This window comes from Nomascus leucogenys, chromosome 16, assembly GCF_006542625.1.
Source record: "Nomascus leucogenys isolate Asia chromosome 16, Asia_NLE_v1, whole genome shotgun sequence".
Lineage (NCBI taxonomy): Eukaryota > Metazoa > Chordata > Mammalia > Primates > Hylobatidae > Nomascus > Nomascus leucogenys.
In genome coordinates this window covers 46,464,582-46,490,192 of record NC_044396.1, presented here as the reverse complement: position 1 = coordinate 46,490,192, position 25,611 = coordinate 46,464,582, and the positions used below count along the sequence as shown (strand labels likewise).

The following is a 25,611-nucleotide window of genomic DNA, read 5'->3' as shown; positions in this document are numbered from 1 at the left end:
ACTATGTGCTTCTCAATCAAGAGCCACGTCTTTCCGGCACCGCACAGCGGGTGCCCAGAATACATTTGTTAAGGAAACCAATGAATGAGCAAACACAAACACACAGCTGTTTAGGAAATTCCTGAATGCCAAGCTCTTCTCTGGGTCCGGGATGAAGTGGATCTGAAGGGTGGGTAGAGACAGCTGATCACTTTTAATATAATTTGATGCACTTGTTACTTTTCAGAGATTTTTTTTTTTTTTTTTTTTTTTTGAGACAGAGTCTCACTCACTCTGTCACCCAGGCTGGAGTACAGTGACGCGATTTTGGCTCACGGCAACCTTTGCCTCTCAGGTTCAAATGATTCTCCTGCCTCAGCCTCCAAAGTAGCTGGGATTACAGGTCTGTGCCCCTACACCTGGCTAACTTTTGTGTTTTTAGTAGAGATGGGGTTTCACCATGTTGGCCAGGCCGGTCTCGAACTCCTGACCTCAAGTGATCCGCTTGCCTTGGCCTCCCAACGTGCTGGGATTAAAGGTAATTTGCACAGATATTTTAATTACACGAAGAATAGCTACACTAAGAATATCTTTGCTGTATTCTGATAACTATTTACATGGCAATTGTGAAATGATCCCCGTTTTCTCCTCTGAAAATCAAGGAGTTAAAATTAAATATGCAACATCTCTGTCTTCAACACTCCAGGATTTCATATGCAAAATACAACACAGCTCTGAGCAAAGAGAACAGTCATCATTAATGGTCTGAGGGCTGATGATGAGAAGTGATGGCAGCTCTGTAACCTAATTTAGAGTAAGCAGTACCTGATATACTTAATTTTTAAGTGAAAAGAGGCTACCTTGCATTTCTATGTCATCAGCAATCACTCAGGGAGAGGACCACATGCTTTCTCAATAGGTCCAAGTATCCTCCCAGTCGTATCTTTTGAAGATTAAAGAAACAAAAATTGGGTGAGCTGCTAAGCAAAACAATCTAGAATTCATTTGGCACAATACATCTTGCATTTCAAACCCAGACAGTCCCTGCTTGTGTCACACATTGGTGATGCCTATCTGTTCAGCTGACAGACTCCAAACAAAGAAAAGTAGCCTCAGAGATGAAGCGTTAACTGCAGTGGGGGAAGGAGAAAGCGAAAATCAAGATAGTCAGGTATGATGGCCCCAGACAACAAAGAGAAAGAGAGAAAAGTAACGGCTGTTTTCCAATTCTAATTAAGTTAGGAAACAAGTCAGAAAACATTGCCAAAGACAGTACTCACTGAAAAGAGATGCCACTAAAAAAGTTAAACAGATTGTGAACAATACTTTTCGTGAAAAAAGAATTTCATCATCATGACTGATGTATGCAACCTAAATTGGAAAACTTTTTTTTTTTTAAAGAGACAGAGTCTTACTCGGTCGCTCCGGCTGGAGCGCAGTGGCACTATCAGCTCACTGCAGCCTCCAACTCCTGGGCTCCAGCAATCCTCCTGCCTAAGCTTACTGAGTAGCTAGGGTTATAGGCGTGCACCACACACTAGGATAATTTTTAATTTTTTTTTTGTGGAGACTGAGTCTCACTATGTTGCCAAGCTGTTCTCAAACTCCTGGCCTCAAGCAATCCTCCCAGTTTGGCCTCCTAAAGTGCTGGGATTATAGGCATGAGCCACTATTCTAAGCTCCAAATTGGAGGGCATTTTAACTAAAAAACAAACAAACAAAAACTTCCTTTTAGATAGAAGGCAAGTAAAAATTATATATGAATATACAAAAACCTCAAATCACTGAAAGTACTGTTTTTAAAAAGATAATCCTATGTAACAATAAGAATGCATTTACCATAGATAGTAGGTTTGTAGGTTGATCAGCTTATAGACTATGTAAAAAAAAATTTAACATACTTGTACCTTAACGGCATTAATACATGAAGGGTCTATCAATACTTTGATGTTTTCAAACAATCTGAAAAACCAAAACACACCATCCGATGTTCTTCCCCTTTACTCAAACAGTGAAACAAGGTAAAAAATAATAAGTATGATTGGATAACAATAAGGGAAACTCATTCCGGGAAAATCTAAGTTTATATTACCAAATTTCACAAAACCAGTACACTCCTGTACTTGGAGAAGAAAAATTCAAATTCTTAGGGTTTGAAGAGGTTGAAGAACTGTATACTACTACAGTCCTTTAAAATACACTCATGCTTAAGGGGTTTGCTCTTCGATGGTACTCAGGTCAGATCAATACCTAAAGCAAATAAGGAGGCAAACTCAATTACAGCTGAAGTCCAAAATCAAATCACACCTCTGAGAGGTGTGTATGTGTGCACACATGTTTGCATGTGCACATGTGTGCAAGAAGAGTGGGGGTTCTCACTAATCTATCCCATTCAGATCAGCACCTTAACTACTCTTTGGTTTTCGGAAACTTTCACTTGGCGTGATTACAAATTTTGAGAGGTGGCTGTATTATTCTCACCAGCTTAATCTCATGACAAATCCTAACCTGTGGGCAACCATGAAATAAGGCAAATTCACTTTAAAAAGTCAGTGATTTTTAAGACTGCTGATGTCTACTGTTGGAAAGAAGAACACTTAGCAAGTTCAGTTTTAGATTTCCACCATGAGGAATGAGTATTATCAAGTAAGATAATAAGTCTTGATTTCATACAGAATATAAAATGTCTGGCTGAGCCTGACTCTCTCCTGTGAAATGCAAACAGACGTGTTGAAATTCAGGCGTAATACTGTTCTCTGCCAGAATATAATGATGTTAATAGAGACAGAATGTTTTCATCCCAAATTAGCTGAGAAAAGATGTAGCAAAGGACACTGATAAAACCACTCTAAGAGGTGGACTTAAGTCAGCATGAGAGATGTGGCACCATGATTCTGAAAGAGAGGCTGCCTACTCCTTCCCTTGGTGTGTAACCAATATAAGGGTCTACAGGAATACAAGTCACAACTGCAGAAACAGCAAGTGTAGTGGCATTATTGCTTCACATGAGGACCTCCTCCATAGAGGCCCAGGCTACTGCATAGGGAATGCTGGGAGAACAGGAACACATGGGGCCTTGCACAAGGTCAACCTCATAAGGAGGAGGAGTGGGGGGTGGTAAGAAAAGGAGGGGGAAGGGGCAAACAGAGAAGGAGGGCAGAAGGAAAGAAGAGACAGATGACTCCAGTCCATTGGCATCCTAAACTTAGCATAGAGCAAAGAACTAGTATCACTATCAGGCCGGGCGCGGTGGCTCACCCCTGTAATCCCAGCACTTTGGGAGGCCGAGGGGGGCGGATCACGAGGTCAGGAGATCGAGACCACGGTGAAACCCCATCTCTACTAAAAATACAAAAAATTAGCTGGGCGCAGTGGCAGGTGCCTGTAGTCCCAGCTACTCGGGAGGCTGAGGCAGGAGAATGGCGTAAACCCGGGAGGCAGACCTTGCAGTGAGCCGAGATCGCACCACTGCCCTCCAGCCTGGGCGACAGAGCGAGACTCCGTCTCAAAAAAAAAAAGAACTAGTATCACTATCACTGCATTCAAATGCACATGTTACTCCCACTACAATGTCTTTCTTTATAGTTTAACTGTCCTGCTAAAGGTAAATTTGAGAAGTCATCATATTCTCAGCATTCCAACAAATGGGTTTTCACATCTTCAATTCCTTTGCTGCATTTTCAATTCAGTTCCCATCTGTACTGAGCATGCTTAATGCCAGGCCTGGGTGCTAAGATAACAGGACAGGTCTCTATGGCCAGGAGGGCTCAGACACATTCGCTTTCTAAGGTGACTTACAGTGAATTATGCAATTACGTACTCTTTTCTTTAAAACCCATTTTTAAGCCAAGTAATGTCATTAGTTTCAAGTGTACAAAAAGCAAATGTGTGAAACAAATGGTAAGAAAATTCTCTAATACACCAAGGATTCAAATGTGTCTTTAGTTCAAAGTAGAAGAAAATGAATGCCAAAGTTTGTTAAATACATCTAATTTAATTTAGGTATGAGATGATAGGGTCAAACGTTATTAGATTTCAATTTGCTTGCTTTAATCATTTCATAACAACCATATAACATAAGTGAGCATTCTCCAGTATACTTCCCATTTAAGGATGATAAAAAATATTGTCTAATGAGAGAACAAAATAATTACTACTATCTTTATTCTTAAGTTGATTTTTAAATTTCATAAAAATCCAAGAATATACTGCCTTTTATATTTAAAAAGTAGCACCTAATAAGAATAAAAGGATTTTTGGACACATAACTCTTGACTATTCACTCTAGTAGTCAATCATAACCAAAGCCTTTATGAATGAGCCTTTGTGACCAAAGTTTAGACAATGACTTAAACTAATGATGAGATGACTGAACTTGCGGCCATTCTTCCCTACTACTGTTAGATATTCCCCCACACTCCAGGTCACAATGTCTGTCCCATTCTGAACACATTTGCTGACAGTGCTATTTTTACTTTACCATTATCACGGAGGGCTCTCAGTTACAGAGTATGCACTATGTACCCAGCACCATGTATTTATATACAACACCTCATTTAATGCTTACAGCAACCCTCAGAAGTAGGTATTACCTCCATTCTGCAGAAGATCACAGTACATAAGCTACTAATATACCTTAAACACTTCTCATATGCCAGCTCATGTAGCAACTCACGTTCCTAACAACAATCCTATGATCTGGGCATTACTGTAATTCTGCTTTGATGGATGAAGAGGCTGGCATATCAAGTAAACAGCTTTCCCAAGGCTGTACATACTGCACATGGCAGAGTCCAGGTCCTGACCCAGGTCCTTCTAATGTTAAAGCCCACACTCTTGCCCTCAGCACTGAGGAGTGTAGCTCTCCAGGACTGCTCTCTGTCACTAGACATGAGAAAAATTGAAACAACGGACAGGAAAGGGGCCAGGGCTGGTTTGGGCAGAGCCAGATCTTCCGACCCATAAGTTAGCTGATAAATCGAGCTGGGACACTCCCCCTGCCCAAGTTTTCCTGAAGGAACTCACCATAAGAAAACAGAAGCCTTGCTTCAAAGCTGGCAACTCAATGATACCCGGAGCACAAGACCCAAATGACAGGGTTTCTGAGTGTCCAGGGCACTAGGCATTCCAGGATAACAAGCCTTCGTCTAGACAGATGCTCCATGTCCATTCAATGGTCATCTGTCCCTTAGTTACCGCAGCCCACTGTGTCCCTCAGCCACAGTGGCTCTGGACTACTGATTTTGTTACTCAGGCTCTTGGTTACCCAGGCCTGTTTCAGGAGGGACTGCTGGAATTTACAGCAAAATTGTTTTGGGATATAGTGGTGGGCATCCAGTGATGGGAGGGCTCAATTCCAAGGGCGTGTGGGGAGGTTAACAAAGGCTACCAGGGAAAGGCAGTAGGAGGGCCGAGCCTGAGACCAGCAGCAATGCTCTGGCATCCCAGGAGGGAGGCAGGAAGCCAGGGTAAGAGGTGGTCAGTAGGAGGAAGACGTGTGGCAATTAACTGACTTGCAGCTGAGAGCTTAATGACGGATGGAAACACTGTGAAAAATAAAACTATTTTTTTCTACTTTTTAATAATAGCCATTCTGACTGCTGTGAGATGGTATGTTGTTGTGGTTTTAATTTGTATTTCTCTGATGATTAGTGACATTGAGTATTTTTTCATGTTTGTTGGCTGATTGTATGTTTCCTTTTGAAAAGTGTCTCTGCATGTCTTTTGCCCACTTTTTACCAGGGCTATTTGGTTTTTTGCTTGTTGAAATCATTTATGCTCCTTCCACAGAGGAAAGGGAAGGATTATACACTGTTGGTGGAAATGTAAATTAGTTTAGACACTGTGGAAAGTAGTTTGGAGACTTCTCAAAGAACTTAGAACTACCATTTGACCCAGCAATCCCATTATTGGGTGTATAACTGAAGGAAAATAAATCATTCTACCAAAAAGACACATGCATTCATATGTTCACTGCAGCACTAGTCACAACAGCAAAGACACAGACTCAATCTAGGTGTACATCAATGGTGGACTGGATTTAAAAAATGTGGTACATACACACCATGGAATACTACAGAGCCATTAAAAAAATGCAATCACGTCCTTTGCAGCAGCATGGACACAGCTGGAGGCCATTATCCTAAGTGAATTAATGCAGGAACAGAAAAGAGCATGTTCTCACATATAAGTAGGAGCTAAACATTGAGTACACATGGACATAAAAATGGGAGCAAAAGGCACTGGAGACTACTTGGGGGAGTTGCAAGGGGAAAAGGCTGAAAAACCTATCGATGGAGTACTATGGCTGCTACCTGGCTGATGGGATCATTTATATCCCAAACCTCAGCATCACACAATATACTCATGTAACAAACCTGTACGTGCATCTCCTGAATTTAAAATAACAGTAGAAATTATTTTTTAAAATGAAATCGATGTCTCAAGAGCCACATTGAAGTGGATTTACCACAGAAGTTCTCAGCTTAGGGAGAAGTTCACCACTCCTGCCCACCACCCAAGATAAGGGTGTTCACCTTGCCACACGAGTCCAGCTTCTCTATGGAACACTGGAACAATTAATGCATTCCTAACACAATGGGAGGTAAGTGCTCTGGACTACAAAGTGACTATAAAACACCATCAAATAAACCAAGTGCGTAGGTGTGCCAGTGGCCCCCAACTCATAGACATCATTATTTAGATTAACAAAGGCCAAGAACAAAAATAAGTCACAATATTTACCAGAAATTATGAAGTCATCTTTACCCTAATATTTTCAATCATAGGGTTAAGGCATTTAATACAGACTGAACACCTGAACATTAGTATGTGCATGGAGAAAAAAATAATTAAAGAATGTGTGCCTAAATCTAACCAATATTTTCTCTGGAGAGTGGCTTTCGAGTAGAAAGTTGCATTCTGTGCTACCTATCCGTAACATTTAGTTGTTTGCAATATTTATGTTATGTTAATAATTAAAAATATACATACTAGGTCCCATGTCCAGTGAGAATATTCACATATTCAGTAGCTGGGGAACAGTACACTGTTTCTGTTTTACTTACCCCCATGAGTGATTATAATTCTAACAGTCCCAATTGGGGAAGTTAAATACCCACTGAGTGTTCAGAATGCTCAGGTAAAAAAGCCACTGCAAGTGAACACCCAGGCAAGTTCAGAGACGGCTGGGAGAAGCGCATGCATTTCGAAGCCAGTGGGGATAGTGAAGGTGGGGCAGGTGCCGAGATCAGCCTCTCAGCCAAACCAATGGCAGAGCATCTGCCCCCCAGCAGCTGGCACAGAGGCTGGGGAGCCAGTTCTACAAGGATGGTTTTTGCCAATCTCCCCATTCCTGCCAGGGCATGGGAAGTTGGAATAAGTGTGTGTGCTTAGAACAGTGACCAGCACAGGGCAGAGTCCACAAAAGTTTGCTAAATGAATATATGAAAAGGAATGGGGAGGAAGGGAGAGAAGAAAGGAAGGAGGGAAGGGAAAGTATTTAAGAATGAAAAAGGTGGGAAAAATTGGGGAATACCTCAATACTGCTCAACATATAAAGGATCATATTTACTTTATAACCAGATTTCTACATGATTTTAATAATAAATTTTTAATGTAATTACCTTTTATTTCCTTTTTAGGACTTACAGAGCCTTGATAGTTTCTAATTCAAGATGTAGATAGAACAAGAATGCTGCTCTGGAGGTCGAATTTGGAGATTTCTAAAAGGAAAAAGACACAGATTAAAAATTATGCTGGATAATAAAAGTGATTAAAAGGTATCATTCAAAAGAAATTGTTTTTCCTTGAATCACAGACATTATATTTATCTAAGGATAAACTGGGTTCAAAGCCCGTTTCCAATTCAGCTGCTCCAGGAAACTAAAACTGATTCCAAAAGGAAACAAAAATCAAAGTATGAGGCCAACTTCATGTATTCAATGGAAAACAAACAAAATGAGAGCCTGTGTATTGCCATGAGCCTGGGGAACCCCGGCTTTGCACCGCTTCATACTCAGCATCCCAGAAAGGACATGTCACTCCTTCTAACTCACAGAATCATGCAGGAAATGATGGAGCCTCCTCACAAACAACTGCAAAACCAGCCCTCCAGAAACACTGTTAATGTTTGCAAAGGGAGAAGATATCACAGGACAGGTCCAGTAGCTCCCTCTGTCCTCCAAATGCAGTTCAGACCCAAGGTCATGAACAAGCACACGTTTCCACTGCTCTTGGACTACTTTTTCCTGGATTGAGGACAGATCTTGATGGCCTCAACAGCCCCAAATTTCAAGTACAAACTATTTCATTATCAGTGAAAACTAACATTGACTGGACTGAGAAATAACATGACTCCTTTTTACAAACGGGGAGAGAAACAGAGACTCCTGGAGGAAAGCCGCTTCTGCTGCACATGTTCGGCTTTCGCTGCACTTGGAGATACTGGGACGAGTCATGAAAGTGATGGTTATCGGGACAGCTGGCAATGCTAAAGAAAATACTGTGTTGAAAATCTTAACTGTCTTCTCCTCCAGCATCTGCTTTTGTCAGATACCATCAGTCCAAATGACTGCGTCTTTGTTTACTCAAAAGTAGGAGCCAACAGACAGGGAAGGAAGTGTCCTGTCTGCAACAGATATCTTCTTTATTGAGATTTACTGTATATTTTGCAGGTTTATAGGAGGAACCAGAGAAAAATAGTTTAAGGAGGCACTTGGGACTCCAACACATAATGGCTAAAAACTACTTCATTAAGATCTATGCCAGCGTCCTCAGCACTATCATCTCCTTTCTGGAGCGATGTGTAATGAATGATACACTAAACATTTATTAGGAAGGCTGTAAATCGTGACCTAGATTTTGTATCGCTTCAAAAAAATACAAAGAAAGCCTGAAAATGCCCATTTAAATAACAACTAAGATTGATACTTTCCACTCACTTTTAAAACTTTCAAAACAGCCTACTTTCTCCTGTCCCATTACCTAACAAGGTTCAATAAGAACATAGAGTAAATTAGTATTAGATTAAAATAGAAATATAAACTCCAAGTTCCATGGTTCTTTTTATTGCTTTAATACCTGAAATTTAAGATAGTATTTTATTTGCCTGCTGAAGTATATGGGATTTCCAGAAACTCAAATTAATGAAATCATGTGCTGTTATTATGTTAGAGAAATATTGATTTACAATATATTTGGGCCCATATTAATTTGATTGTGACCCATAATAACAAAGCAAAAGGTTCTGTATTTTAATATTTTGCAACCAATATTTTTTGTCTTGGCCAAAACTTATATCTAAAATCCCTGTTCATTTTTCTCATGATTTTTGCCTTATCCTTCTCACACTTCTGAAGGGAGAAAATAGCAAAGAGCTGAACACTTACTAGAATGAATTCACAGATAGAAAAGTCACTCAACTGTGATTGAGACAGGGAGTAATACCGCATATGGAGAACTTCAAGATTGGATTTATCTTCAAAGTTGCCACGTGAAATCAAAACGATCCTAATACAAATAACTCACAGCACAGATGCTTGAAACTTAGGGATCATACAGTCATCTGCTCCAGTTGACTCATTTCACAGATGAGAAAAAGAAAGCCCAGAGTGGTTAAGTGACCACTTCAAAGTCACACAGCTAAGCCAGCTCCAATTCCCAGGTTTGCTAGGTGTAAATCCAGTGCTCTATTAGATCATAGCGGATCTTTAATTTCCTAAATAACCTCTTAAGAGATTACAATTTCATCTATTTTAGTGTAAAGCAAAAAAAAATCATTTCTAATCAGCATGATTACAACATCACGAGTCAACTCAACTTTCTGTCAATATAACCCACTGTTAAAAGTTATCAAGGGCATACTCTGCCTTTTGTCCCACTGATAAAGCTAGATTAAAATACGAATGCCCATGAGAAATCCAAAATGAAATTTGGGATATTCTTAGGTTGTCTAACCTAGATAAATTTAATACAAAAAGAGTATATAGTTTCCCTGTCTTATTCATAGTCAGATCATAATCATAGGTTTGCTGCAACACATTTTCAAGTTGATTTATAGAGTCTCTCAAGCAAAACGTAGGTGTCCTATACCCAAAGCTTACATAAGCAGTTTTGAAAGTAGAATTTCAAAATGATTTAGTATTAGTTCTATCAGTTCAGACTGAATTCGTATTCACTAAAACCCTAGAATCACTGCAGAGCACTTAGGTCACCCAGGTCAGCAGCTTATTAACAAGTCATGTGTTGACTCTCCCATTATTTATTGCTGCACAGTGCTAGGTGCATGAGAAACGAAAAGCACCAGATGGTGTCCTGCCCACTGTGGGTTGATGATGGAGGTCACCAAGGAAGGCCTTCAGAGCAGCACTGGAGTTAAGGTTTGCACGGGATGGGATGAGAGTGTAACTGTGAGTTTGTCTTTAGATGGGTAGTTAGTAAATCCACATGTGGTTTTCCTGGGGAATGTGAACTGACAGATTCCACAGAAATAAAGAGTATATGCAAGGAAGCAAGGTAAGATAAATGAAATCTGGCCAACAGATGACGGAACTCCTCTATGCATGCCCAAAAAAGCACACACGCACACACGGTCAGGAAACAAAACATCCAATAAGAAATATTCCTTTCTAGAAACTGTGAAAGCAACAAAATATTTTCCTTATATTTCTTTTTATGAACTCACTAATAATATTAAGACTAAGTGCCAAACAACCATCTTAAAAGGGGGAAAAGGACAAGATGTCCTTTCCAACACATTTCAATAAAGAAAATAAAGAGATGCCAAGTAAACAAAGGAAGAGATCTTCAACATAATTAATCAGGGAAATGCAAAATAAAACCTTAATGAGATACCACTACATACCAAATAAGATGGCTAATTTTAAAAGGTTTGAAAATATCAAGTGTTACTAGGCACGGTGGCTCAGGCCTCTAATCCAAGCACTTTGGGAAGCCGAGGTGGGCGGATCATCTGAGGTTAGCAGTTCAAGACCAGCCTGACCGACACGGTGAAACCCCATCTCTACTAAAAATGCAGAAAATTAGCCGGGTGTGGTGGCAGGCGCCTGTAATCCCAGCTACTTGGGAGGCTGAGGCAGCAGAATTGCTTGAACCCAGGAGGTGGAGGTTGCAGTGAGCCGAGACCACGGCACTGCACTCCAGCCTGGGCAACAAGAGCGAAACTCTGTCTCAAAAAGAAAATATCAAGCGTTTATAAGGATATGAAACAACTTGGTTCTCCTACAATGATTGTTGGAAATTCAAAATGTTACAAGCACTTTGAAAACTAATTTGGCAGTTGCCTATAAAGTTAAGCACATACCATATGACCCAGCAATGCTACTACTAAGTACATACCCAGGGCAAAATTTAAACACAGAGATTCCACACAAAGATTTGCACAGAATGTTCACAGCTGCCTTATTCATAATAACTCCAGACTTGAAAGAATCCAAACGTCCATCATCTGGTGAATGGATAAACAATTTGTGGTATATCACACAAGGCACTACTACTCAGTAATAAAAAGGAAATAATTACTGATATATACAACAATGTAAAGCAATTTCAAGAGCATTATACTATGGAAAAGAAGCCAAACACAAAAGACTACATGTATGATCACATTTATATGAAATTTTAGAGAAAGGCAAACTGGAGCAATAGAAAGCAGATCAACAATTGGCACAGTCAGAGTGTGGGGGTAGGGACTGACTGCAAAGGCACCCGACAGAACACACAGGGTGACGGAGATGTTCTATTTCAAGATTGTGGTAGTGGGTGCATAACTGCTATATTTGCGAAAATATATTAAACCATACACTTAAAATCAGTAAATTTAGTTATATATACATTGTAACTCACAAAAGTGCTTTAAAAAAAAAAAACCTCAGTGTTCTCATCTTTTAATATTCACAAACTTCCTCAATAAGCCCTGGGACTCCTTCAGTGGATGGTTCTCAACATCTTCAAATACTTAATAAGGATTATAGCAATCAATGATGGCTAAGTATCTGGAGACCACAAAAAAGAAAAACTAATAATCAATAATACTGCTTATAAGGAAACTAAATTATTCCATTGTTCTACAACTTCCAATAAGTTGTGACCTTACAATAGATTTCCAAAATGTATTCTAATCCTATTTAGTCTATGATAAATTTCTTCAATGTAAAAGGATAAACTTTCTAAAACTCTTGATAATCCACGGAGAGTGACATACAGGAGAGGGAAGATGTAGCCCAAGGTCCCTGGGTTTTTGCGTAAACACTGTGAAAGACTACCCACTTGTCCCTGTTGCACCTTGAGTTCGTGTTCTTTTAAAAAGTTCCAAAAAATAATAATAATAATAATAAATAAATAAATAAATAAAAAGTTCCAAGAAGAAACCCAGCCCCAGAAAAACAAAAAACAGTTGGATCCAGGGATGCCAGAGTTGGAGATAAACTTTGACAAACTGTCCTCATCACCATACTAAAAATCCTGCCTGAGGAGGAGTTTCTTTGCAATTTCCTATACGTGTGACCTATGTAGAAGCATGACCATATGTAGAAGCTTGATTGTATGTAGAAGACTGACAATATGTAGAAACATGGCCAGCAGCTGCATCTGCACTGCCTTTACTCTACCTCTTCTTACAATGATAGCTAACCAGCCTAATGAAAGCCCTGTTTTCACCATAGTTAGGGAAGGCACTGCTCTGGGAACCATCCTGGTGTCCTTACTTCTTGCAAGTAATACAATCCCCTTGTTAAATCCAGTTGTGGTCACTGGACTGTCACCCACCAAGAAACTGAACCCACCCATTGCATGGGTAACAATGACTTACCAAGAAATGTGTAGGAAAAAACAGTAAATGTGGAAACTTGAAGAATTACAGACCAGATTATAAATCAACTCCAAAACTATTCTTAAAAACACTTTGATACACTAACTGGGAAAAACCCCTTAAGCATCCACAAGGCTTTGTCTCTGAGTCTACTAGAAATTCTTATCTATAATATGTAAACAAGATATAAGACCGGCTTATCAAAGTGATTACAGATGATTCCAGGTTGACAATGACTAAAATGATATACAATAGAATGACGATTCCAAATGTGCTAAGCTAGAACAATTTCACAGTACTAATATCAAGTGCAGGTCAAAATAATAATCAAACTACATTTATTCAACACATATTTCCTGATGGGCTGGCATGTGTTAGTCACTACACTAGATGGAAAAGGACACCAAGATTAAGTAAAAAAGAGTCCTTGCCCTTACAAAGTTCACCATCCAAAAAAGGTAAGTAATGCAATCCACAGTAGAAGCTCAAACTATTTTAGGTGAAAAAAGCCTGCAAGTTTGAGTTTATCACTCAGCTGTTAGCTATGGCATAAATACTAGTGAAATTATAGGCTGCACTATCAGAAGCATTGAGTTCAGTACAAATATATACAAGCAGTACCCTGTACTCAATGGGTCAACCCATGTAGCAGGGGTAAAGGGGATGTTCTATTATGTTGTGAATGTACTCATTACAAGCCCCTTTCTAAGGCCCAGCTGCAGGTGCCAGAATCTTGTATAGTGTTGCAAACCCCCACTACTGAGTCCCTAAGATGATGCATGAGTCTGGAAAGACCATGGACGTCCTGCACAATCCAAGTTGATAAGATCTAGCAGATCCTGAGAAACTGAGGCATGGGTGGATAGGACATGGACCTAAAAATATTTACATCAACTAGGGAAGTGCCTGTCATGTAGAGGAAGAGACATCATTCTGAGTAGCAGAAGTTATAGAGAGGTTATACAGCTCATGATAAGAACATCCTGGCAATTGAACAATCTCAAATCTGAATGGACTGCCTGCTAAGGTAGGGACACCTGGCCGCAGCTACAAATTTAGCAATACTCTCATCCTAAATTAATCTCAGTGTGACACTCAGGTCATTACCATCACCTCAGAACCTGTCTCCCAACACCAGCCTTTCAGCAAAATTAATCTTTCTCATATCCAGTTGTGACCATGCCCTCCTGCCCTCATGCCTGTAATTTTTACACTTTCACTGCTCCTCATCACCTACAAGATCAAGGCCAAACATTTCTCAGGATGGCAGACAAAGTTGCTATGGATGGAGTCTCATCTACCAATGTCCCCATTTGCTGTGTTCCAGCTATTCAGAGGCCCTGCAGCACCCTCTCATCAGGCCATGCTTCTTCCTGCCTTCCCACTGTGCACATGCTACGCACTGTCTGAAATATCCACTGTCTGAAATAATAACCCTGTCTCCTGCTGTGAGTCTGGAGACTTTCATCCCATGCCTCCCTAGTTCAGACAGTGCTGCCTTTGAAAAACATCCCCTCGACCTCTCTGAGCTTTGACCACTTCTCCCCTTCACGCCCATGGTAACTTGCTCATCTCCACAAAAACATTTGCCCCAGATATAAAGGTTAGTTATAGCTGTATCTCCCCACTAAACCACAAACCCCTGCCTGGTTATCTTAATCACTGGGATGTGGCCCAGGATGTGACACTTCATAGATATTTTTGAATGAGTGGGATTCCAAGATAGTAAATTAGCCATGTTGTTTATGTCCTGTCTGCAGTGTATCAACGTGTGTTATGCAGCAGATATAGTGTAAGCCCAGGCAAATACCATTATTATAAGTCTACAGAAGGTAGAAGGTGAGCAAGTCTCTAAAGGATCCAGGCTGCCTTAAGTTGGGATATAGCATTAAGAACCAAAATGATTAGCTAATGTACTCTCTTTGGAATTCTGAAGTCAACTGAGTTCAAAGCCTGCCTCCATGGCACTATGTGACCTTGAGCAACTAACTTAACCTCCTGGTCTGTAAAAAGGTAATTACAGCCCCTTCCTGCAAGAGTCACTGTGAGAATCAAGTAACAATTTATTATAAAAAAGTAGGCAAAAGAATAGGCACAGGGCATACACTCACTCAATGCTGGCTGACTGCTCAGCAGCAGCACTGGGTAAGGCAGAGTTGTGTTAAGTCCTGGCCACTATTATTCATAACGTACCTTGGACAAATCAAGTTAGGCAATTCGTTTTTTCATCAACAAATAGAAATAATGCCTACTTTGGAGGAATGTATGTCAACAAAATAATATATGTAAAAATGCCACGCACAGAAGAGTCACTTAATAAAGTTCCTTCTATCCCCCTTTTTGGTTATGGATCATTGATTTCCCAACAATCTGAAAAGTTTCCCTTTCTTTCCAAAAAAGCCAGGCTTATACAATTAGAGACATCTTTCTGAGGTTCAAACTAATAAGACCAAAGTCACATCTCTATAATGCTCCTCACATGCTAGGGAAAAAGAAAACTTAAAAAGAAGCCTTTTATGTATTCTAATTATTTATTTTTATTTGGACCGAGTTGAAACAGGTCTGTATATTTCCCTGGGTTTTACAAAAAAAAAAAGCACACTGAAAGTTTCATTAAATTTACTCAAATGTAGCCCATCACTTTTGTTCATTGATTCTCTATAAACAATAACATTTAGCAAATCTATATATGGTCAAAGAAATGTTACGCCAAGATAGAAATTTCTGGAAAATGCCACGATGGAAAAACCTGTAAGTGCTTAGTACAATGTCAGTGTCACAAAATCTTTTTAAGGATAAATATACTTGGTTGCAAATTAAAGATAAATACACCTGGTGGCAAAGAATACAGTTTTCTAAAAAGAGTGCTACACAGCTCACATTTTCATTTTTAACACTCCTAAAAATGGTACTCAGACACGGCTTAGCATACAAATACATGTTTTCAAAGCTAGCACATTACTGACTGGATATGATCTAATTAATAATGTTGTCATTTTCCACGATTTCAATGATTTTGAGTCAATGGCTGGAAATCCTAACTCATCTAGAAAAGACGAATACAATAACAAAGCAAACACAGAGTTTATAGTAAAGTTCCCAGCCAACATGGGAGCAGCAGCTAGATGGGACTACTATTTAGATCCCCATATATGAATGTAAACAAGGGTAACTCTGATATGTTCTGTGGGACTACCATGCTATTCTAGGCAGGAGAGAATGGTAGGGCCACCTTCCTTAAAAACGTTTGAACTTGTGCAGGACCTGAGATTCATGAGTCCAAAATATATTGCGAAATATTTAGTTTTTCATCAGCCCAGTTTTTCCAAAGTCACTGTACTTCTTTGTCCAGCAGAAACTGTTGCAAAAAAACATGTATTTTGTAGCTGCTCAGTTTTACATGCAAAATCCTTTATTAGCTAACACCATAAAAAATATTTATTTAAAGTAAAAACATAGGGGTAAGGAACTCACAAAAACCTAAAGTAGAAAGCATTTCTCTTATCTGGAGGCTGATCTTTTAAATTATTATTTTTAAATGACTATCTATTAAATCACTCACTGTGTTGCTTGAAAAATAAAAATAAAGATTATGTAATAGTACTTAAGTAACCCTAGAATACCATGCCAAGAAATTAAGTCAACAAATTTGTTTTCCACTATGATTATAAACTGGCAGTTTTCCATCCCTCCAAGTATTAGAGAGTTCTGATGAAATTCATCTCTCTTTAAATTTTTTTTCCTTAAAAAATTAGTCTCCACAATATATTCAACATCAGATGCAGGGACTCTAAGCCTCATATAATCTGTTTGAAAGACACACAGGCTCCTGGGGCTCATCACAGGGGGCAGGGCTTTCCCACACTGTTTTTCTGCCCCTGGAGAGACTAATCACTGTCTAACAACCCCCTGGGTTTGGGTTTTCTTGTCTAGAAGTATAATTGGAGCCTTCTTCAAGTGCTTTCCAGAGCAGGTGGCAATGATTTCAGGCCAAAGAATTTCTACTTTTGGCCTTCCCTAAGAAAAGTTATTCATCTCCTTAAGAAGCAAGTGTAGAACAATGCCAATATCAATACTGATGTTTTCTGCTGTTCTACAAAAATTAAGCATAATGTTAGTAAAACCAAACAGAATCCACTGGATACTTTTTTTAAGGGCTGAAATATGAATTGTATTGAGACATCATGTTTTATATTATTAAATTTTTAAAACTGAGGTAAAATGTACATAATGTAAAATTGACCATCTTAACCATTTTTAAGTATACAGTTCAGTGGAATAAGTACTATCACACTGTTGTACAACCATTGCCACCACCCATCTCCAGAACTCTTTCATCCTGCAAAACTGAAACTCTGTACCCCCCATTCACCCCTACTTCTTCCCGCCTACAGTCCCTGGAAACCGCTATTGTACTTTCTGTCACCACTGACTACTCTAGGTACTTTGTGTAAGTGGAATTATGCAGCATTTGTCCTTCTGTGACTGGGTTATTTCGCTTAGCATAATGCCCTCATGGTTCCTCCATGGTGTAGGGCATGTCTACTGGACACTTCTTAACTTCTCATGTCAAGGGACATTTAGCTTTCAGAATAGAAGCACAGAGTTAAGTCCTTCTCACCAGTAAAGCTCTTGTGCATGAACAGGCTAAATACAAATCATTGTGTTTATGAAAGTGAGAGCCTGGCCGGGCGCGGTGGCTCAAGCTTGTAATCCCAGCACTTTGGGAGGCCGAGGCAGGCGGATCACGAGGTCAGGAGATCGAGACCACGGTGAAACCCCTTCTCTACTAAAAATACAAAAAAAAAAAAAAATTAACCAGGTGTGGTGGCGGGCGCCTGTAGTCCCAGCTACTCGGAGAGGCTGAGGCAGGAGAATGGTGTGAACCCAGGAGGCAGAGCTTGCAGTGAGCCGAGATTGCACCACTGCACTCCAGCCTGGGCGACAGAGCGAGACTCCGTCTCAAAAAAAAAAAAAAAAAAAAAAAAAGAAAGTGAGAGCCTGACTAACTACACTGCTAGCAGGATTCAGAGAGACTAGCACCAACAGCACCCCAGAATGCTACTCACAGCTCAGCTCCCTTCTCACTTGTGTACCCCAGAAACTCTCAACACTGGCTCCCCAGCAAGTGGAATGCTAGAACCACGCCATAGAGTATGTGCGTAAAACAATTAGGGTAAGGTTTCACTGCAGATTGAACTTTCCATATTTAATGTCTGCTATATGTTCTCTTTAGAACTTCAAGGAAATTAATGTTGTTAAATGTATTGTCATCTAGTAGTCAGAACAACCCAGAGTAAAACTGAGATTCCAAGTTGGGGTTGACTACAAAATGTACACCTTTAACCACTGTGCTATAAATGATACCTTGCTCAACCAAGTTGGTATTGGATAAAATAATACTGGTTGATCAACTTGGTTGAAGAAGGTAGCATTTATAGCACAGTGGTTAAAAGTGTACATTTTGTAGTCAACCCCAACTTGGAATCTCAGTTTTACTCTGGGTTGTTCTGACTACTAAATGACAATACGTTTAACAACATTGATACAGTACCTGAAACAGGAAATAATTACATTTAAACCATAAGTAGTAGTAATGCTAAGAATCGGCTCTGTGTATGTGTCTTTAACTTTTCACGTTTTCTGGCTTACATGTGATTGGGCAGTTCCATAACTAAAAAAAGAGTGTCTCAGGGCAAGTCCTACAGAGCAATGCTTGGTTTTATTTATTTATTTTTTTATTTTTTTAGTGCCTTTCAGATATCCTATTTGGTTGGCAGGTATCAGTAACCAGTGGTGACCCAATAGAATAGCACAAATACCACAGATTTTAAACCTGGATAAAAGAAAAATTAGAAGAATGTCACTTAACACATACAACTGGGCACTGATGGTCATCCAGTGCTTCCAACTGGTGAAACCCAATCAGCATCCAGGGGGCAAGAGAACTCACTGACACTTTACACTTTGGGGCACTTGCTTTAAAAATGTATATGAGATTTCCGTGTCTAATTAGAAGCACAAAAAAGCCTTCCATTCAATGGCAACAAACAATTTTACCTGAACAAAATAAAAAGTTACTTTTCTATGGGCCTAGCAAAAAATAATAAATGCAAAGAAGCCTAAGGCCAGGAAGAAAGTAGCCTTTCCTGGGTGAGCTGAAAGCCACAGCAGCTTCCCTATCTGAGGACTGCCTCGTCTAGATCAGGAGGAACAAGCCATCGGAGAGAGACTCGCAGTAATAAGGAGAGAAGGACAAGCCTCAGACAGTGGCATGCCCTGGTGGGACAGATTGGATGCCAGAAGAACAAATGCAAAAACAAATTACTTTCCTAATAAGCCTTCTGATCTACCACCACCTTCCCCCAGCCTCCCAAATTAGACGAAAAAGCAACAGTGGAAAGGTTAGAAGGCTGAGAGAAATCATGTAGCCCACATACTCTCATGATGTTTCATTCAATCTTTTAATCCAACAGGAAATCAAAGACCTAAAATTGTAGACCAACTTTCTCCCAGCTGAAATACTAACACGGACTTTTTTTTAAAAGGCTGATTAGGTGAACTCAATCTAATTAAAAGTGTAACTCCAACCTTAACTAAATGCTCAGGGATCTGAATATACAGCTCTTTAGCCTTATCTCCATTAAGAAGAGAGCCTGCACTCTTGAGAAATGAAACAAATATTACTATTTTGTGTACACCTGGAATACAATTTAAAAATTTAAAACTGAAAATTTTAAAAATTACAAAATATATTTAAAATGGGAAAATATGATCCATAAGTAAAAATAAACACAGTCAGTAAGAACAGAATCTCAGATGACTCACTTAGTGAACTCACTAGTGAAGGACTTTAGAACAACTACGTCAAATATATTAAGGCGTTTACAGCAAATAAAAAAATCTAATAGAAGAAATGGAACATTTTCAGACAAATAAAAACTGTAAAATAGCACTAAATAAAATACAAGACTAAAATATAATATTTCAAATTAAAAATTTATTGAATGGCTTGCTAATTGGACTTTGTAGAAGGAAAAAAAACAAACAAATTTACTAAATCAAAGAGACAAAAGCAACTGGAAAAAAAATTAAGTACAAGTGACTTGCAAGATAATACCAAACAATAAAATATATGGGCAATTAGAGGAGAGGAGAAAAGAGAGAAGCATAGGATTAAAAATATGTGAACGAATGTAGATGAAATGTACCAAATTTGGAAAAAAATCAACCAAGAAGCTCAATGAACTCAAAGCAAATACAAAGAAAAACCCGCCTAAGCATAATGGAGGCTAATTGCTGAAAATAAAACATAAATGAAAATAATTCTAAAAAGCAGTAAGACAAAAAAGACATTATATACAAGAGAACAAAGATAATAATGATAGCCAACTTCTTTTTAGAAACAAGGGAGGCCATAATGGAACAACATATTTACAATGCTGAAAGAAAAAAAAAAGGAAGCTGTCAACCTAGAATACTACATACTTAGCAATAAAATGAAGGCAAATTCAAGAAGTTTTCAGCTAAATGAATGCTAAGAAAGTTAATCACCAGTAGACCTACCCTATAATAAACAATAGAGAAAGTTCTTCAGGCTGAAGGGAAGTAACACCAAATGAAAAAAATTTAGATCTCAGGAAGAAATGAAGCGTACAAGAAATGGCAAATGTGTGGATTTATAGATAAATATTTTTTCTTTCTTTCCTCTTTCCTTTTTTTTTTTTTTTTTTGAGACAGAGTCTCACTCTGTCGCCAGGCTGGAATGCAGTGGCATGATCTTGGCTCACTGCAACCTCCACCTCCCGGGTTCAAGAGATTTTCCTGCCTCAGCCTCCTGAGTAGCTGGGACTACAGGCGTGTGCCACCACGCTCAGCCAATGTTTATATTTTTTTAGTGGAGATGGGGTTTCACCATGTTGGCCAGGATGGTCTCGATCTCTTGACCTTGTGATCCGCCTGCCTTGGCCTCCTTTGTGCTGGGATTACAGGTGTGAGCCACCGCACCTGGCCTTTTCTTTTTTATATTTACAACAAGATATTTGGCTGAAAAGTAAAAAATAATGTATTGTGAGGTTTACAACAAATATACAAGTAAAATAGAGAACAGCACAAAGGACAGGAGGAGGGTAAAGGAAAATATACAGTTGTAAGATTCTTACATTTAATTTGAAGTGGTAAAATATTCATTCAATGTAGATGGTGATTCTATATCTATCTATCTATCTATCTATCTATCTATCTATCTATCTATCTATCTATTGTAATCTCTAGAGCAACCAGTAAAAAGTAAAACCAAACCTTGGCTAAAATGCAAAGGAGACAAAATAAAATGCAAAAAATTACTTGATTAAGCCAAAGTGAGGCAAGAAGGAAGGAACAAACAGATCAAACAAATAGAATACAAAGAATAAGGTAACAGACTTAAAAAGCAACCATATCACTGTATAATATCATTGTAAATTACAATCAATGTAAATGGACTAAACTCCTCAGTTAAAAGGGAAAGTTTGTCAAGACTGGATAAAAAAAGCACTACCTAACTGTACACTATAAGAGACACATTTTAAGGATAAAGATGAGGTATACTAAAAATAAAGGATTGGAGAAAATATATACATATACATACCATGCAAACAATAATCATGAGAAAGCTGGTGTGGCTATTTCAATATCACACAAAGTAAACTTTAAGACAAGAAGTATTTCCAAAGATAAGGAAAAGGCATTACATAATGATCAAAGAGTCAATTATTACAAAGACCTGAGAGTTCTAAATGTGCATGTACCTAATTATAGAACTTCAACTAAATGAAATAAAAGTTTATAGAACTAAAGACAGAAACAGACAAATCTACAATCACAGGTGAAGATTTTTAGCACTCTGCACTCAATAATTGACAGAACAAGCAGAAAAAAATTATAAGGATATTAAAAAATTAAATACATTTGTTTGAGCATTTAAAAACAATAATTAACTAAATTTTTTTTCACATTCTTTAGCCCTGTGAAATACAAAAACAGTAACATTTTTGGTTTTGGGGATAAAATGACCCAATACATGTGAAGCGCTTAAAACAGTACATTATGACATACAGAGCAATCCTTAACAACAAAACACTCTTTCGAAAAATTCTTAGTAATTTTATTCTTCATGTTTTTCTCTAGTCCTGAGGAACCTCATGACGTTATTACTAGTCTGGTCTTTGTGTTCAGGTATTTTTTTGATTCTAGTACCAGTATTAAATACCTCATCAGCACCTTTCAGCTACTCATTCACATGAAATATCAAATCAAATCAAAGATCAAAAATCCAATTGTGTGCTGATTCCAAGATACTGAAGCTTGTGGATATCTTTCTTCACAATTTATTTTTTAGAGACTTTGAAAACATCTTCAAAGAGATTGAGGCTGTAATGTCACTCAGAATTTTCCAAACAAAAACATCTTTTGGACTTCATGCCCCTCAGCACATACAGAAAAGAAACTGCACACCCTCTTCCACAATTCCTCCACTCTCACTGACGTCAAGTTCAAGTTGAGAGCAAAGCTGAGCTCTCCACTTCACCAGTAGTAAACAGTACCTGAGGCCCTTCCCCTAGACATAAGTAAGTCTAGGGTGGAGGCCTGAAATCTTTATATAAAATGTGTGCCTCCAGTGATTCTTATGAAGAACTGGCTCACATCTTAACTCGACTTTCGGGTTTTCACACAGATGCAGCCCTGCTACTCATTGGCCACATCATCTTGGGCAAGTCAATTAATATCCCTCAGCCAGTCTCTTATCTATAAAATGCAGACATACCTACCTTGCAGGGTTCAATGAAGCAGCATGATGCCTTAAGCCTTGTAAATGCTCAAATCTTTGTTGAGGAATGAATAAGAAAACGTGCATGATGGGCAAGAAACACATGCATCCAAGCTGCGTGTCTGAGAAGCACTAACTCCCTTACCTATCACACTAGCGTCTCTAGTCCTGGCATCTTTCCCTAACTCAAACATTTCCCTAGGCACTGCAAAAGTAAACTGCTAAAGTTCTCCAGACTTGCTGTGCTGTTTCGAGCCTCAGTCCCTTCACTAAGTCTGTTCTATCTGCCTAGCATTTCCTTCCTAAATTTCTCCCCCTACTCCCTGCTTCCAGCCTACCTCTTCACCTGGCTAACATCTACCTTCTCTTAGAAGGCAGGCATATCTGATTCAGCTCAAATCTGACCTTCTTCAGGAAAGCTTTTCCTGGACACACTCCCTCCCTCATTCAGGCTGTGCCCATGCTGCTCATTGCACCAGCTTCTCTTGGGCCCTGGGCTTAGCCTTTTCTCTGGTGCATCATGAGCTCCTGGAGGGCACAGAACACGACAAACACAGACTGGAGCACTTCCTGGCATGAGGCAACACCACAACGCAAACAGGATGAATATGTGGAGTTGGGTAGCTAGCCAGACTGAGACATTATGAAAGATCTTCCTTCAGGTTCTTGGCTGGCCAAAAATTTGACCTGCAACCAAGCAGCGCCAGGATAGGCTTAAGCTGGGGAGGAACTGAGCTCCCCGCTCCCACCAGCAGGCAGCATCAACTCTCCAGTCAAGGAGCCGAGCCAGAGCTTAGCCACATTGGGCGCTGGAGCCTCCAGGCTCTGTGCAGCCTCAACATGACTGCAACCCCAGCCACATCTGAGAACAACCTCCCGGGAGGCCCAAGCCAGAAACTCCCTGCTAAGAAACTCCGAATCCCCACAGAATGTGAAGACAGAAAATCTGTATTATTTGAGCCACTACGTTTTGGCGTCATTTGTTATGCAACAATAGATAATACAAATTTTACTTCCACACCTGGCTCTCTTTGCCCAGTAAAATCATTTTCTAAAAGCATTTATTTCATAGATTTAAAAAATATCATCAAAGTGGCAATGAGAGCATGCGTTCTAGTTCCCTCTGGCCAAATCCACCAAAGAGACATCAGATTTCTCAGATGCTAAAACTGATTAAAAGATACTCTACATAGTTTTGTTTTAGTGAGTTATTAAGATTAAATGGGTCAAATATATAATTAAACCATATAAACAGAATGAGTTGAATGATATAGTTAGGAATAGTTAAATATTCCAAGAGTTAAATTTATTTCCAAATAGGACCTATTTTAATTATATAATACTCATTTAACTGGATTTCACTTGAAATCCTCATGCCTTTTTTCTTTTTTCTCTTTTTTTTTGAGACAAAGTCTCGCTCTGTCACCCAGGCTGGAGTGCAGTGGCACAATCTCAGCTCACTGCAACCTCCACCTCCTGGATTCAAGCGATTGTCCTGCCACAGCCTCCTGAGTAGCTGGGATTATGGGCGCACACCACCACACCTGGCTAATTTTTTATTTTTAGTAGAGACGGGGTTTCATCATGTTGGCCAGGCTGGTCTCGAACTCCTGACCTGAAGTGATCTGCCTGCCTAGGCCTCTCAAAGTGCTGAGATTACAGGCATGAGTCACCATGCCTGGCCCCTCATGCCTTTTCAAGAACACGTTTTAGTTAACTGAGGGCACTTTTACTTAAGGACCTAAGACTAAATTTAGAAATTATCTTCACTGTATTCTTCCAAAATTAATCAATAGTATCTGTATCAATTTTTGTTGAAAAACAAATGTTCTGAGAGTATAAATTTAATGTCATCTTTTCTGAGAGTGTAAACTTAACGTCTTTTTTTGTGTATGTGACAGAATTTTGCTCTGTTACCCAGGCTGGAGTGCAGTGGCGCAATCTTGGCTCACTGCAACCTCCACCTCCAGGGTTCAAGCGATTGTCCTGCTTCAGCCTCCCGAGTAGCTGCGATTACAGGCATATGCCACCATGCCCAGCTAATTTTTTGTATTTTTAGTAGAGACAGGGTTTCACCAGGTTGGTCAGGCTGGTCTCGAACTTCTGACCTCAAGTGATCCACCTGCCTCGGCCTCCCAAAGTGCTGGGATTACAGGCGTGAGCCATCGCACCCAGCTTTAACGTTATCTTAAATAAAAACTGCCCAAGCTGTCTGAGCATAAAGAAGAACATCGACTCATCAACTAAAACAATTAAAATTCCTAAGAAAAGAAAGTTATTTTGTAAAAATATTTTTAAATCCAAGGAAACAAGTACATTTTCATGGCCTAAAGTCTTGATGTTAGTAAAAATTTCTAATAATCACTACATTTATAAATATTTTATTTATAGCAGAATATGGTACAAAAACATTTTCTTTTAAAATTAAAAATAGAGATCATAATAGGTTTGCTTCCAGATGTCCAAAATGTTTAATAAATGATAACCCCAAAACCAAATCATAATTGAACTGGCATTTTAAATATGAAAATCTACACAGATTAAAGAAAAATGCAAAGTGGTTAGGGAAAACATACACGTACCTGGCTTATTAAACAAAAGTGTTATTTTAAAAATTAGGAAATGCACTGAAGATTCTCAATGAGAAGGTTAAAGCCTGTTGCAGCAAAGGTCATCTTCTCTGGGAGAACTTTTACAACCCTTTCTGCCTTTTGCAGCATTTTCCCTGCAAGACATCCACCTTTATAATCTTATGTCCGGGGACACAGACCTAGCACTACACACTTTTCAGATGAGGACTTCACCCAGACAGGCTCAAGATCACCAGGGAACTTGGGGAAAATGCAAATCTCGAGGCCCTCCCTAGACCTTGTGAATAAGAAACTCTGGAGCAACTGGCAATTTGTTTGAATAGCCCTCCTGGTGACTGTGTGCTACAGTTTACAAAGCACTGACCCAGATCCAGGGTTCCTAAAGCTACCTGTGCATCAGCATC

General features: G+C 39.2%; 1 protein-coding gene across 5 annotated transcripts in view; it reads right to left on the bottom strand.

Annotated features, from left to right (window-relative positions):
• The window catches only part of FAM110B (family with sequence similarity 110 member B), a 156,035-nt gene that overhangs the window by 110,293 nt on the left and 20,131 nt on the right, over positions 1-25,611 (bottom strand). For all 5 annotated transcript variants that reach the window (XM_030794937.1, XM_030794941.1, XM_030794939.1 and 2 more), the window contains one exon: positions 7,605-7,703. The gene's annotated coding sequence lies outside the window, so the exon portion shown is untranslated. The remainder of the gene's footprint in view (positions 1-7,604; positions 7,704-25,611) is intronic.